Raw genomic sequence first — 16,658 nt, forward strand, 5'->3', positions numbered from 1 at the left:
GTTCCAACTCGATGGCACCTGACAACAACAACAACAACAACATATAGTTTCTAAGATAATTTTCTTGAGTTCCTCAGTATTGAAAGAGACAATCCTCATGGACCCTGAATAACTCTAACAATCTTACTGAGTATGCCAAGAAAGCAAGTCTCAGCCACTATTTAACTAGGCCATTTTTCATGACTTCATTTATAATAAGTAGCTTCAGGGAGGGAGAGTGGTAGCTCAACAATTAAATTCTCACCTTTCATGTGGGAGACCCAGGTTCAATTCCCAACTGAAACCCCTTATGGTCAGACAGCATTTGTCTCTCCGTGTAGGCTTACATGTTGCCACAATTTTGAACAAGTTCAGTGGAACTTTGAGACTAAGAATATAAAGAAAGACATGAGGATCTAGTCTTAAAAAAACAGCCAATTAAAACCCTATGGATTGAACAGTATAATCCCACTATACATTAGATGGCCATAGTTGGGGACTAACTTAACGGCTGCTAACCCTGTGGGATCTAGTATTATTTCCCTGTGGGATAAACAGCAATTATACCCTTAAAGCAGTAGACCCCTGAAGCTCATGTTCCTCAACTGTAACACAAACCTACTTTGGAAGCATTCATCTAGGCTCCTCCACATTGCCCCAATGGAATTTAAGAGTAAAGAGAACTGACATAAACATGAAGTTCATCCTCACTGCTAGGTGTAAGTAATAATGTCCTTTGTCTCTGATCCAAGAATCTTTTGTCTCATGCCAGCATCCATGAAACTGTGAAAGCCAACCTTGTTAGCTTATAAATAGAAAATCACAGACTTTCACAGATTTTATGAAGTTGGTTAATAAATCTGTGATTGTTAGATGAGTACAACTATTTGAGTATCTCATACGTACTTCATTACCTTTTCTTTTTAAAATAATTTACAATACTAAATTTAAATCTGTAACCAGGAATAGAATGTATGTGATTTGTGATCGTCTTACTTTCTGGTTTTTTTGTGTTTTTTTTTTTTAATTGTTATCTGTTATGACAATTCAATGTAGTACCATCAACAACATACTCTACCAGTCGTTCAACAATATTGATCACAAATGGCAGTACCTCATCCCTCTGTTCTTTACTCTTGTACTGTCAGAATTTTCCCACATTCAAATATTAAGATCTTAAAACCTTCCTACTAAGTTTTCTCTTATCCTAGATTAATCCCATATCTTCCACACTAATTCTAAAGCAAGTTATTGTAATGCTATATGGCACTAAAACCAAAGGAAAATTATCTTTAAGGAAACTTAATGCATTATACTTCTGTGCTTTAATTGCACTGGAAATTGTTACAGAAAACTGATAGATCTGAAAAGACTAGAAAATTGCTTGGGATTGTAGGCAAGAACTTGGAGATTTAAGTGCCACCTCTACTATATTTTGTCAGAATGTAAATATAATTGCAGGTGTTTAAGAAAAAAAAGTAAAAGTATACCAATAAAAATCTAACATGCTGAACACCAGAAAAGCAATAACACTTCTATTATAAACCATTTTATGTGATAATTGTCTTTTGAGAAATAGGGATAGGATTATTATCACTAACATAAATGTTCTAAAGAAATGCAAATTCATGATTAAGATCATTTTTAGGTGAGGTAAACAGCTATTTGTAAATGATTATTTCTTCCTTTGTTTTCTCACTGGCTCATAGCTTTCTTCACATTTCACACTATTACTTGTTTTAGGAAAAACATTTCATACCCTTAATATACTTTTTCACCTTGCATTAGGAGTGAGATTCTACCCATGTCTAAAACTAAATCTTGTTAGGACAGGGATATTCTCCAAACTATGATTTGTTGCTCGCTTTCAAATGGGTTTGGCACTCTTTCTGTTATTTATCTACATAGATTTGCCAGTGTTATTAACCAAACAGAACAGGAATATGAAGCATTTGTAGCCAAGTAGAAAGCTCTGGACTGCAAAGCTGATCCATTTTGTGACTTGTTGAAGAAACAAGAACCAAGGTGAAATGAAGTATAACAAGGATGGAACCTGATGGGCCACATTGCTAATTAAGACACTTTTGCAAATATGAAGCAAAAAGAAAAGAAATATACTTTCCAGTATATTTGATACCAAAAGCACTTGCCACAATCATTCCCAAGCAGCTAATTATTTAATGTTTTATCAACTCTTTAAACCAATTGATATACTTGTTTTCATATAACCACCAGGTAAATGTATCATTAAAATGTTAGATTCCCTACTAATACTAAGTTTGGAATATAATCTATTGACTGGAAGGAAATAAAATAAGGCAACTTATTCAACCACTCATTTTTTCAAGGGAAAAAATATTGTAAGTACTTTGTAATTGCTTTACATTGATATATGGTCATCAGTTTTTCTATATCAGCATATACATTCTCATAACTCCTTCAATGAGTCATTAATACTTTGTCTAGTACTTTATAGGTCCCACTGTGTTCTATTGTACATAATTTTCATTCAAAACTGAAAATTCAATATGAGTACCAGTTCTTCATTTTTAATCTTTCATCTCTAAATTCCCAAGCAGATGCAGAGAGTTTATTAAATGTGACACATCTAATTAGACTTCCATTATCATTCATGAATAGACCATCACTCTGGACTATGTTCATAGTGTGGATGTGCAAATGCAAGGTCTCATTACCAATCCTCCCTCCATACCTACAGAAGTTGCTCTTTTGAGTGGTGCAAATATTTCCTCATTGAAGGAAAGTTTATTCAGGGCTATAAACACAGAACAAATGTAGGAAGATATGAACTTCTTTCCATGCTCAAGAAAACAAACTTTGGCCTACAACCATAAGAGGAGTACAACCTCTTGTAACAGTGAAAATCAACAATTTGAAAGTATGAATATCCCTTTTTCAAGATGAAAAGTGATTCAAATATTGTAATATGGATTATTACTAAAATATGTATGTAGGAGGAAACATAGTAATGGATACTCTTTGTTGTTAAGTGCCCTAGAATCAGTTCTAACTATTGTGACCCTATATAAGGTGTCCGAGGAGTGGCTGATGTGTTTGAATCACTAACCTTGTGATTACAGTCGATGTAATGTGCTTACATTACAATGCCATACTCTATAGTCATAACCACATATGTCACAGGAGGTTTCTTAGGTTTGAAACATTAGGACCATATTCTCATGGGATATCTCTTGTCAATTCCTAAAATTTAAGTTGTACATCCTAAGTTGGTTAATAGTGTCTGGGGTCTTAAAAAACATGCAAGTAGCCATCTAAGATATAACTATTTGTCTCTACTCATCTGGAGCAAAAGAGAAAAAAGGAAACCAAAGGCTCAAATAAGAAACTAATTTACAGGACCAGTAGTCTACACAAAAAGACCAGGTGGTATAGTGGGTTACATGTTGGGCTGCTAACCACAAGGCCAGCTGTTCTAATCCAGTGACTCTATAGAAGAAAGATGACGTTTTCTGCTCCCATAAAGACTCACAGCCTCAGAAACCATATACATGATTGCTATGGGTCGACAATGACTTGATGCAACACCACTACCACCACCAGTAGCCTACACATCCTTGAGACTAAGAGAACTAGATAGTACCCGGTTACCACTAACAATCATTCTGAGCAGGGTCACAATAAATGGACCCTAGTGGAGCAGAAGAAAAATGTGGAGGAATTCATTAAAAAATAAAAACTGGTGTTACTGGACTAGTTGAGATTGGATAATAACTTGAAACAATTGCCCTGTGCTACTCTGTAAAGTTTTAATTGAAACTAGCTCTTGAGGTCACTTGTTTACTAAATAGATTAAGGAGTATCACCTGTGATCTTTGGGGTCCTTTTAGAAACAGTCTGTACCAGACCAAAAGGAGCTCTGAGAGCATAGTGGTTAAAAGTCAGGCTCGTAACCTCAAAGTCATCAGTTTGAAACTACCAGCCCTTTCATGGGAGAATGATGAAGTTTTCTGTTCCCAAGTCCTGGTGTGGAGCTAATGTGTTGGACTGCAAAATCAGCTTGAACCACAAAATCAGTGGTTCAAGCTCACCAGCCACTCTTCAGAAACTCTATACAGGTTGCTATGGGTTGGAACCAACTCCACAAAACATAACAACAACAACAAAGATTTACAGCCTCGGAAACCCTATACAGGATCACTATAAGTCGGAACTGACTCCACAGCATACAACCACCACCATATCAGACCAAAGGTCAAGAATTTCTCTAAAATAAAGATAAGAATGTAAGTGGGCAGGGAGACTAGATTAATAGAAATTAAATTACCATCATAGAAATACTGAGACTGCTCACACATTGTGAAGAATGTAATCAATGTCACCAACAATTTGCTAAATTGTTGAATAGGAACCTAAACTGTTGTCTTAACCTTCATGAAAAAATACATTAAAGAACATTTTCTGTATGAATAAATAACTAAAAAGCCATATGCTCATTTGATTTTTCTGATGATACCATAAAAGCCCTTTTTTCTAAGTTTAATAGTGCTTATCAGTTAATAAAGCCAGATGCAATGATACTTCTGGTTAGCATTCCAAAATATAGTTTGCAAGTTATTATTACACCCACACTCACAACAAGAAACAACAATAAAATGAACATTTACTTTCCCAGGATGTATCAGAGAATTGATTTGACAGGACAAATAACCCCTCAATAAGTGGGGACACAAAGGAACTCTGGTTGCATAGTGGTTAGAATCAGGTTGCTAACCTCAAGTTCAGCAGTTTGAAACTACAAGCCATTCTGCAGAAGAAAGATGAGGCTTTCTGCTCCTGCAAAGATTTACAGCCTTGGAAACCCTATGCTTGGAACTGACTCCAGAGCACACCACCACCTCCCAAGTGGAGATACAGTCAGATCAGTTAACTGCAGTAGAAACTGATACTAGAGTCAGTGGTAGTGGTGGTTATGTGCTGTGGAGTTGGTTCTGACTCATAATGACCCTGTTGTTATTGTTGTTAAGTCGAGTCGGTTCCGACCCATAGTGACCCTGAACAGGGTTTCTGACGCTGTAAATCTACGGGAACAGAAAGCCTCATCTTTCTCCCGCGGAGCAGCTGGTAGTTTCAAACTGCTGACGTTGAGGTTCGCAGCCTGATTCGTAACCACTATGCTACCAGCGACCCTGTAGGAACACTTAAATGGTGACTCAACAAATTCCTGTAGGCTGAGCATGAACTAGTTTGAGAGTTAAATGTTCTTTGTGGCCCAGTTTAATGGGAAGTGCCCATGGTTTTTGCAGAGGTTTTAACTTAGGAGCGCCACTAGGTTCACATAATAAAGGGGGAAATTGCAAGAAACTTAAAACATTCTCCACAATGAAGGCCTAACCAACAAGGAGAAAAATTGCACCAGAAATTTCTCTCAAATAATAAGAAAAGAAAGGGTAATTACTCAACTCTAGTCCACTCTAAGGAGTTCTGGTGTGGCGCTGTGCGCTAATGCGCTGGACTGCAAAGTTGTTTTGAACTCTAAGGTCAGTGGTTCAAGATCACCAGTCGTTCTTCAGAAACTCTTTACAGGGTAACTATGAGTTTGAACTGACTCGACGGCACTTAACAATAATAACAACAACAGTCAGCTCTAAAGAAGACTTGACAGTCTAGTGCGTTAACTGTAAGGTCTACAGTTAGAATTCACTAGTTACTCCATGGGAGAAAGATGAGGCTTTCTGCTCCCATAAAGATTTATAGCTTCAGAAACCCTATACAGAGTCGCTGTGATTGGAACCAATTCATTGGCATGCAGCAGCAGCAGTAACAGTTTGCTCTAGCCTTCCTATGTCATCTAATGTTGGGCGGTAAGGGTAGGAGAGCGGAGAAACACCTGTGAAGATCACAGTCTAGAGAGACAGGCCCGCTAAATGACATATCAAATCATAGAATTATAGAACTCTTTCCTGCCTGCCACATTTTACCACCATATTAACAGGACTCCTATATAATAACATAGTATTACAACTGAAAGAACTGGAAGGCTCAGGCTCTATTTAAAGATGCATTACCTGGGAAACAAAAATAACAAGACAAAAATAAATACACTAGATGATATTGAAGTCTCTGACACTTAAATCTATAAGAAACAGTAAATAGTATCTAAATTATAGTCAGATAAACATTACACCTCACACTGAAAGAATATTGTTTTTTACTGATAGTCATGTCCAGCTCTTAATAATATATTATGTTGTTGTTTTTATGTATCGTGGAGTCAGTTCAGACTCATTGCAACCCTGCACTGGGTTTCCGAGGCTGTAAATCTTTACGGGAGCAGAAAGCCTCATCTTTCTCCCGCGGAACAGCTGGTAGTTTCAAACTGCTGACCATGAAATTAGCAGCCCGATTCGTAATCACTATGCTATCAGAGCTCCTTAATAATATATTATAATGTATGCTAAAGACAAGAAAAACACAGAGAATCTGAAGACATAAAATATCAGATGAGAGTCACAAATAGCAGAGATTTGGGAATTATCAGACCACAAGTTTTAAGAGGCCATGATTAATATGCTAAGGGCTCTAATGGAAAAATTAACAACTTCAAGAATAGATGCAGAATTTAAGTAGAAAGATGGGAAAGGAAAGTATTTAATAAATACTTACAAATCTAAATATAATAACAAAATTTAAGAAAGCATTTGAAGATCTCATCAGTATATTGGCAGTTCAAGCAATCAGTGATCTCAAAGATTTGTCAATAAAAACCTTTCAAACTAAAATTCAGAAAGAAAATAGAATGGGACACGAAAAAGGGCAAAATGTTCAATAACTATTGACCAAATACCAAAGGTACAGATACACATAAAAAGAATATCAGTAGAAAAAAAGAGATAAAGAAGCAGAAAAAAGAAGAACCACAACATCAAAAATTACTCATATCAAAGATGAGAAGGGAATTTAGAGTACTGGAAAGGGAACAAAGTGAGCACAATTTAAAGAGAATGTTGACATAATACATTAATGTCACTGGAAAAATTGTATAGAAATTATCAAATGAGAACCTAACTTGCTGTATAAACATTCACCATAAACTCAATAAAGTGTGGAAAAATACCCCACCAACCTAGAATTTTGTTGTTGCTGTTGTTAAGTGTCATTGAGTCAGTTCTGACTCATAGCGACCTCATACACAACAGAACAAAACACTGACTGGTCCTGGACCAACCTCACAATAATTATTATACTTGAGCTGATTTCCATTTTACCTAGGAACTAGTTCCTCCTCATAATATGTCTGAAATTTGAGAGACTAAGTCTCACCATCCTGGCTTTTAAGGAGCATTCAGGCTGTACTTCTTCCAACACAACTTTGCTTGTTCTTATGGCAGTCCATGGTACTTTTAATATTCTTCTTCAACATCTTAGTTTAAATGCATCAGTTTTCTATGGTCTTCCTTATTCATTGTCCAACTTCCACATGCATATTGAAAATTCCATGGATTGGGTAAGGTGTACCTTAATCTTCAAATTGGCATCTTTGCTCTTTAACACTTTTAAAGAGGTTTTGTGCAGTAGATGTGCCTAATGCAATATGTCGTTTGATTTCTTGACTGCAGCTTACATGAGAATCAATGAGGGATACAAGCAAAATGAAGTCTTTGATAACTTCAATCTTTTCTCCATTTATCATGATGCTATTTATTGGTTTTGTTGTGAGGATTTTTGCTTTCTTTATATTCAGGCACACCCCATACCAAAGGCTGTGGGCCTTGATCTTCATCAGTAAGTATTTTAAGGCCTCTTCACTTTCAGCCAAGAAGGTTGTATCATATGCATATCGAAGGTTGTTAATGAGTCTTCCTCCAATCCTGATGCCATGCTCTTCTTCATATAATCCAGTTGCAAGGTGCCACACCAGGACTTAACATATGGTTAAGTGACATGAATATTGTTGTTGTTGTTAAGTGCCGTCGAGTCGGTTCCGACCCATAGCGACCCTGTACAGGGTTTCCGAGGGTGTAAATCTTTACGGGAGTAGAAAGCCTCATCTTTCTCCCACGGAGCAGCTGGTAGCAGGTTATTAGGGCTGGAATGGTGGAATTGAGAATACTCTGTTTATTAGGCAATTGTTCTACTTGTGAAATAGTATAGTACCTTTACAAGAAGACTTAGATTAGTAGTAAAATATATATTGTGAACTGTAGGATGGTGGTGGCTGTGTGCCATGGAGTCAGTTCCAGCTCATAGCGACCCCATACAGGATTTCCTAGGCTGTAAATCTTTACAGGAGCAGAAAGCCTCATCTTTCTCCCACATAACAGCTGGTTGTTTCGAACTTCTGACCTTGCAGTTTGCAGCCCAATTCGTAACCACTACACTACCAGAACTGTAGGATACAAACTATTTTTTTTAATTAAGTAGAATGAATATGTAGATAGGAAAGAAAATTCAATCATATAAAATGCCCAATAAGTATCAGAAAAGAAAAAACAAACAAAAAAATTTTAAAGTGTAATGAATATTAAACATTTGTAATCATAGTTGATACTAGTCCAACCACATCAATAAAGAGCTTAAATGTGAATGATCTAAATAAATCAATGGAAATATATAGACTTTAAAGTGGATTAAAGAAAAAGAAAACCACAAGACTTAAATATATGCTATCTATAAGAAATTCACTTTAAAATAAAATAGCATAGGTTTAAAATAAAGGGATGTCATAAGCTGTGGTATATCGATACAATGGAGTATTTAGCAATTTAACAACAAAAACAAAATGGAAATTGCTCTTTTCCTCCTAGCTTCATGAGGATAAGCAACCATAATAAATGACATAGTAAGTGTAGTGACCAACCAACCAACTACTCCAGTAGAAACAAGTAGTCATTGAAGACCTTCGCCATAGAGCAGCAACAGTACCTAAAACAGAAATTTGGGGAAAACAGGCCAAAATGTGTAAGACCATCCCAGATGTCACCTTGGTGTGTGGATTCAGAACCCATTTGGGTAATGGCAAGATTATTGGCTTCAGTATGATTTATGATTTCTTTAGTTTTACAAAAAATAATGTGGACAAATTAAAAACCATACTTCGTTTAAAAACCAGGAAAGAATTGTCTTGGCAGTGTCTTAGTTCTCTAGTGCTGCTATAACAGAAAAACCATAAGTGGATGGCTTTTAAAACACAAATTTATTCTTGCACAGTTTAGAAGGCTATTTTGTGTTTGTGTGTGCCTTTGAGTTGTTTCTCACTCATAGTCACCCTTTACAGGATATCCAAGAGCTGTTGGTGGGTTTGAACTGCAAACCTTGTGGTTTACAGTTCAGTGCTTATCCTATAGCTCCACACCAGGGCCCATTAAGAAGTATGAATTCAGAACGCTGGCTCTAGAGGAAGGTTCTCTCTCTGTTGGCTCTGGAGGAAGGTCTTTGTCTCCTTTCAACATCTGTAATTGCAACATTTCTTAGTGATTTACGTGTCTTGGCATCAATCTTTAACTGGATCTTGGAGATTCTTGGTGCAGGGACCCTAAGTCCAAATGACACTTTCCACTCCTATCGTTTTTTTTTTCTTGGTAGCACTGAGATCCATCTCTCTCTGCTCAATTGTCTTTCTTTTTATCTTTTGTAAGATAAAAGGCGATGCAGCCAACACTTCAGAAAAAACTCTCCATACATTGGATTAGGGATGTGACCTGAGTAAGGTTTATTCCACGCACTGGTAGAGTAATAGTTACAAATCGGACTGCGAACCTTAAGGATAGCAGTTCGAAACTACCAGCTGCTCCATGGGAGAATAATGAGGCTTTCTGCTCCCGTAAAAATTTATAGCCTTGGAAACCCTGTATAGGGTCTCTATGCATCGGAACTGACTCCACAGCACATAACAACAACAACAACACCCTTATATGTGAATGGTGGGTCACACCAGATCACATCATGAAGGGTAATTACATCATTACATAACTAAAAATCTAGATCATTACATAATTATCAAGCCACTGAGAATCATAGGCCAGCCAAGTTATTCTTATTTTTGAAGGACACCATTCAATCCATAATATTCAGTATGAACTCAAAAACAAAAACAAAAAAACAAATAAGAAAAACTAAACTAAAAACAGTTGCTGTTGAGTTGATTCTGACTCATGACAACCCCATGTGTTGTAAAGTACAACTGTACTCCATGGGATTCAATGATTGATTTTGTTTTGTTTTGTTTTGTTTTTTTCCAGAAATAGATTGCCAGGACTTTCTTGAGAGGGTGGATTTGAACTTCTAATTTTGGAATTAGTAGCCAAACACTTAAACTTCTGTACCACCCAAGTATAGTATAAATTCAAGGCATTATTATGTGTTTTAATTTTAAAGTAGGCATAGTATCTTTTCTAAATTCTAACTATTCCTATGACTTTACCTAATAAACTATTTTGGAAAATTCATTATTGTTGGTCCAGTAATTTAACTTTGCATACTCTGACCTTTAAGGAGCTCTGGTAGCATAGTGGTTACGAGTCAGGCTGCTAACCTCAAGGTCAGCAGTTCGAAACTGTTCTGTGGGAGAAAGATGAGGCTTTCTGCTCCCATAAAGATTTACAGCCTCAGAAACCCTATGCAGGGTAGCTATGAGTCAGAACCAACTCCACAGCATGCCACCAACTCTGACCTTTTTCACGGAATCAGTGGATCCATTCCACTATTCTTGTTGTTCCTCTAACTCATTTCAAAATATCTGTAAAACATTAGTTTACTTTCATTTTTACTGGGAAAAAGTTGTTTCCTAGGACATCTTCAGCTCTCCAAGTCATAGTACAATATCACCCCCTTAGATGTCATTCCTTTTCTGGAGAAGTTTCCAAAATTCATCAAGTCTTTGGAGGTATAGTGAAACAAGAAAGTGGAAGTAGCAGCAGTAGTTGAGCATTACACTACTGACCATACTGACCAGTTCAAGAAATCAGCTGCTGAATGGCCTGTCACCATTTCCTGGCATTCTTTCCTTCACAGGACACCTTTATGAGGACCTATTTAAAATGGAGTCCTCGTGTGACACTGTAGGTTAATACACTGGACTTCAAAGTTGGTTTGAACCATAAAATTGGCAGTTCAAGCTCACCAGCTGCTCCTTGGAAACCCGATACAGGGTTGCTATGGTTTGAAACCGACTCGACAGCATTCAACATTGAAAATGATTCTGACACTTCCAAAAATCTTTGAATGAACCAGGAAGGTATTCAATTGTTAAAGAGCATAATAGAAAATGGAGCACTTTCATCACTATCTAAGGAAGACTTTGGATACCTTAAATTACATGTCTTTTCTTCTGAAAACTCATACTTGGTTTTGTTTTGTTTTGTTAAAGTACAAGCCTTCCAATACAACAAGGGTGAGAGCAACTTTATCAGGCAAGCTGAGATTCCGAAAAGAAAAATTCCTTTTTCAAGATTATAAAATAATTGGAAAAAAACACACTCCCACCACCCTCAGAGACCCTCATTTCTACAGCATTGGGATTACTCATAATCCTACAGAGAAAGAAAGTGATGTTAACAAGCAGCCTAAAGCCTGAATTAAAAGACTGAAGGCTTTGGAGATAGAAAGACCTCAAGTAAACTCTGCTTCTGCTATTAACCGTTGGAAACACATTGTGCACATGTATCTCTCTGAGTCTAATGCAATAATATGCCTAGCTGACAAGATTTCATATAAGACATGACTTAATATAGTGCCTAATAAGAACAGTAGATGCTCAATATAAGTAACTTTAAGATAATGTCTCCTATTCTCTAGTAATAGCTTCCAATACAGAAAAACAATTTTAAAATAGTGGAAATATTGCAACTTTAGTCAGTTTGTACATATTTGAATATATCTTAATCTAAGATATAAAAAACAAAGGTCATTTATTTTCATTAACAGTACTACAACTAAATTGTTGTTAAGTGCTTTTGAGTTGGTTCCAACTCATAGTGACCCTGTAAAGGGTTTCCAAGGAGCTGCTGGTGAGTTTGATCCACTGACCTTGTGGTTTAAACCAACCTTGTGGTCCAGTACTTACCACACCAGGCTTTCAAATTATCCAATATATTTTTGAGTGCTGATTAAAGATCACTTAGTGGTTTAGGGTAGTTGGAAACCAGGGATTTTGATAGAAACTGTGACTCAATCTCATAAGAAGTACTTACTGAGGCTCTAAAACATATGATGGCAACACACGATACATCTTCATGAAAATCTCTATGGAGACTGCATAAAACACTTTTTGGTTCATTTGCTCTTAAAGCACTCGATGGACTTCTGGAGTAATTTAAAAAATAAAGTGTCTCTAAAATAATATTTTGATTCATTAAGTGCAATGGGATCAAAACCAGATGGATTTGGCAGCAGACTTGTTCCCCTGGTTCTCAGGCTGCTTCAGAACAGTGCCAACTCAAAGAAGGGATGATCAATGTCACACATTCTATGCTTCAGGCATTAATAGGTCCTTGGCTCAAGGTTTCTCAGTGTTCAGATGGAATGCCAGAACACACTTGCTGTGAGAGAATCATTTTGGAAGCACCCATGCAGGCCAGAGAAATTAATAACTACTTTGGGCACTAAACATCCCAGGCAACAGCTGTTTTATACTGGACGGTGATTAAGTTCCACCTCTTTATTCTGTGCAGGAATCATCACATTGTCAATGTTCTCTTTACACATAAACACAAATGATACCTGTTGGTACATGGTACACTCAATGGTGCAAAATAGGAACAGTTTGAGAAGCCACCTAACTTACTTAAAGAGTTTTAACAATTTATTTATATACATATACCCACTCCAACACCCTTCATTCCTTTAATCAAAAAGCCTTTATATATCACTAATATTGCTGTGGGTTAATACACTGGACTGCAAGATCAGTTTGAACTGTAAGATCAGTGGTTCAAGCTCACCAGCCACTCCTCGGTAACCCTATACAGGGTTGCTATGTGTCAGAACCAACTCAATGTCACTTAATAATAGTGCTCTCAATGAGCCCATTATGGTGTTATTTGTTGCTGTTAAGTGCCATGAGTCAGTTCAGACTCATAGTCCTGCATGTATAATTTCTGAGGTTGTAAATCTTTGTGGGAGCAGAAAGCCTCATCTTTCTTCCAGAGTGGCTGGTGGATTTGAACAGCCAAGTTTGTAGTTAGCAGTCCATTGTTTATTTTACAGAGCCACTGTGCTCCCTCATGGTGCTATTTTGTCACCAGTTATACAAATACAAACAAGATAAATAAAGTTCTTGCTCACTACGAGTTTTATATCCTAGCAAGGAATAGAGAACAGTATATAGGCAAACCAATCATATGGAAGATTGTCTTAGTGCTACAAACACAAGGAATAGAAGGCCCTTCCAAAATGATAATAGAACACTGTCCCACTCATTTTGGAATATTTTTGATAACTTATGAAGCTGTTTTCCAGGCAAACCTTACAGAGTCTACTTAATAATTATTCTGGTAGTAAAAAGTTATGAAAGAAGTTTTTAGTTTGAAATATTTGACCTGAAAATAATGTATGCTAGTATATGCTGTTAGTAACTAACTGCTTAGATCAGGAAACAAACAAGTAGCCATGATAGGAAGAGATGAAAGAGAAAAAAAAAAAAAAAAACTATGAAAATAGAGACTGCTCAAGGTTTGCTAATATCAATTTAGGGATAACTAGCAAAACAACTAGTTGATTATAGGAGTAGGGAGTCCTGGTGTGGCACTGTAGGATAAAGCATTGGACTGCAAGGTTGGTTTGAACCATAAGGTTGTTAGTTCAAACTCACCAGCCACTCCTTGGAACACCTACGGAGGTTTGCTATGAGTCCAAGAGATTCAACACACTTAACAATAAAAACAACAATAGGATAAGAGCTAATATTTCTGCTGAAACAAAAGATAAAATTGTAGAAGTTAAAACAGATTTTCTAGTACATGTATGGATAGTTTTGCTCAGTACAATAAGTGTTGCTTTCTCATAACTGATTCCCTCCTTCATAAAGAGTATACATGACTTGTTGGGGGTTGTCTGACTCACACAGATTCCTTCACAAGAACCACTCTCCTCCACAGTGTCTTTTGAAAGATTGGGATTATATGGCCATGTTACTACCTCATTACAATACACTCCCAATTGTCCCAACTGACTTTGGCATCTCCTGACACAACTTAGTCCTAACACATTCCTCTCTCCAAAATAAGAACACTAAAAAATAAGAAGCAAACTTAAAAGATCCTGTCCACTTGTAGTAACCATACTGAATAGGAAACCAATTTGTGAGGAAAAGCTCCTGAGAACTGTGAGGGATGCTGCAGTCTACAAAAGACAAAGGAAAACCTCAGCTCATCATGGAGTTTTAATTCTGATGAAGCCCAGATGTATACTACATCCCAGTTTTTGCAATTATTTAACTCTGTAATTTTAAAAAAACACTTCCCTTTACTTGAACTATAGTGACTATGTCTCTGTCCAGTGAAAACCTTCTCACACCACATCTCACTATACCTGCTACTACCCTTCCCATCTTCCCTCCATTCTGATAGTAATTCAGAAACATTTATTGAATACCTGTTAAACCAAGGTGTTCTTTTCTTCCTGTGCTGTTGATTTCAAATATATAGAGACCAACATGATGGAGTAGAATTTTACCCCATAGGGTTCCTTAGGCTGGAATGTACATGGTGGCTCTGTATGGTAAGCACTTGACTGCAAACTACAAGGTTGACAGTTCAAGCACACCAACTGCTCCATGGAAGAAAGATGAAGTTTTCTATTTTGGCAAAGATGTACAACCTCAGAAACCATATACAGGGTTGCTATGAGTCAGAACCAACTGGATATTGCGTAACAACGGCAGCAATCTTGATGGAAGCAGATTATTAGGTGTTTTCTCTCCAAGAACAGCTGATGAATTTGAACCACCAGCTTACTAGTTAGCAGCAAAGAGCTTAATCATTGTGCAACTAATGAAAATATGAAAGACATATTGCCCCAAGGAGCCATTAACTTCCATGTTTATATATAACACTTATCACAAGCAACCATTGTTACTCATGGTCTCAATTGGTATGGCACTGTGGATTAATGAACTGGGCTGCTAAGTCAGTTTGAACCACAAGGTCTGCTGTTCAAGTTTACCAGTTACTCCTCAGAAACCCTATACAGGGTTGCTATGGGTCAATGGCACTTAACAACAACAATTCTAATCATGTTTGGTGCTGTAAACTAAACAATGGACAGCTAACCATAAGGTTGGTTATTCAAAGCCACTAGGCACTCCTCAGAAACTCTATACAGTGTCGCTTTGAGTCGGAACCGACTCAATAGCACTTGATGGTGGATCAGGTAGATGTGCTGTGAGGAGCTCCATCACCAACAACACAGAATAACGGACCAAGCAGGCTCAGGGGATGGTGCCAGAACTCTGAACCACATCTAAAGGAATATTTGGAAGATTGGAAGGCTTATAGCTAGGGAAATTTGTAGCAGAATCAAGAAATCCATTGCTTACCAATTCAAGATGCTCAGCTACTCCCAGAGCCACCATCTTGGGAGAGACCAAGCAGGGGAAGAATCAGAGCAGGCACAAACGCCTGGCAGAACCACAGAGATACAGGTGCAGACATTCATTTTTTGGTATCTGTACATTGGTCTCTCACTGTCTGTGCACCTCCATTCAGGTGACTAGAGAGGATGCCTAAGCGAATGGATATCCCAGCCCCACCCCTGGAGGGTTCTACCACTCATGTGCACAGATCTCCTTGAAATTTAAAGTGACAGTTGGCCACCACTCATCTGTCAGTACTGTGGTGGCTTGTGAGTTGCTTTGATTCTGAAAGCTATGCCACCGGTATTATAAATAATCAGCAGGGTCACCCATGGTGGACAGGTTTCAGATGAGCTTCCAGACAAAGACAACTAGGAAGAAAAAGTGTTGAGCTACTTCCAAAATTTTAGTCACTGAAAACCTTATGGATAGCAGAGAAACACTGTTAGATATAGTGCCGGAAAATGAGCCCCTCAGGTTGGAAGGCACCCAAAATGTGACTGGGGAAGAGCTGCATTCTCAAAATAGACATAACTGTGATAACATGAATGGAATAAAGCTCGTGGGACAAAAGCCCACAGGACCTTCATTTGTTGATGGGGCAAAACTCAAAATGAAGAGAAACAGCTATAAATATCCATTTATAATCAAAACATGGGATGTATGAAGTATGAACCTTGGAAAATTGGAAGTTGTAAAAAATGAAATGGAACGCATAAACATTGATATCTAAGGTATTAGTGAGCTGAAATGCACTGGTATTGGCCATTTTGAATCTGACAACCACATGTATTACTATGCCGGGAATGAAAAGTTGAAGAGGAATGGTGTTGCATTCATCGTCAAAAATAACATATCCCGGTCAGTCATGATGTACAACGTTGTCTGTGATAGGAGGATAATATCCATGCGCCTACAGGGAAGCCCAGTTAATACCACTATTATTCAAATTTACTCACCAACTACTAAAGCTAGCCAGGATGCAATAGAAGAATTCTACCAACTTCTTCAATCTGAAATTGATCAAATATGCAATCAAGATGTATTGATCATTACTGGTGATTGGAATGCAAAGGTTGGGAGCAAACAGGAAGGATCAGTAGTTGGAAAACATGGCCTTGGTGATAGA

This window comes from Chrysochloris asiatica, unplaced genomic scaffold, assembly GCF_000296735.1.
Source record: "Chrysochloris asiatica unplaced genomic scaffold, ChrAsi1.0 scaffold00155, whole genome shotgun sequence".
In the NCBI taxonomy this organism is placed as follows: Eukaryota; Metazoa; Chordata; class Mammalia; order Afrosoricida; family Chrysochloridae; genus Chrysochloris; species Chrysochloris asiatica.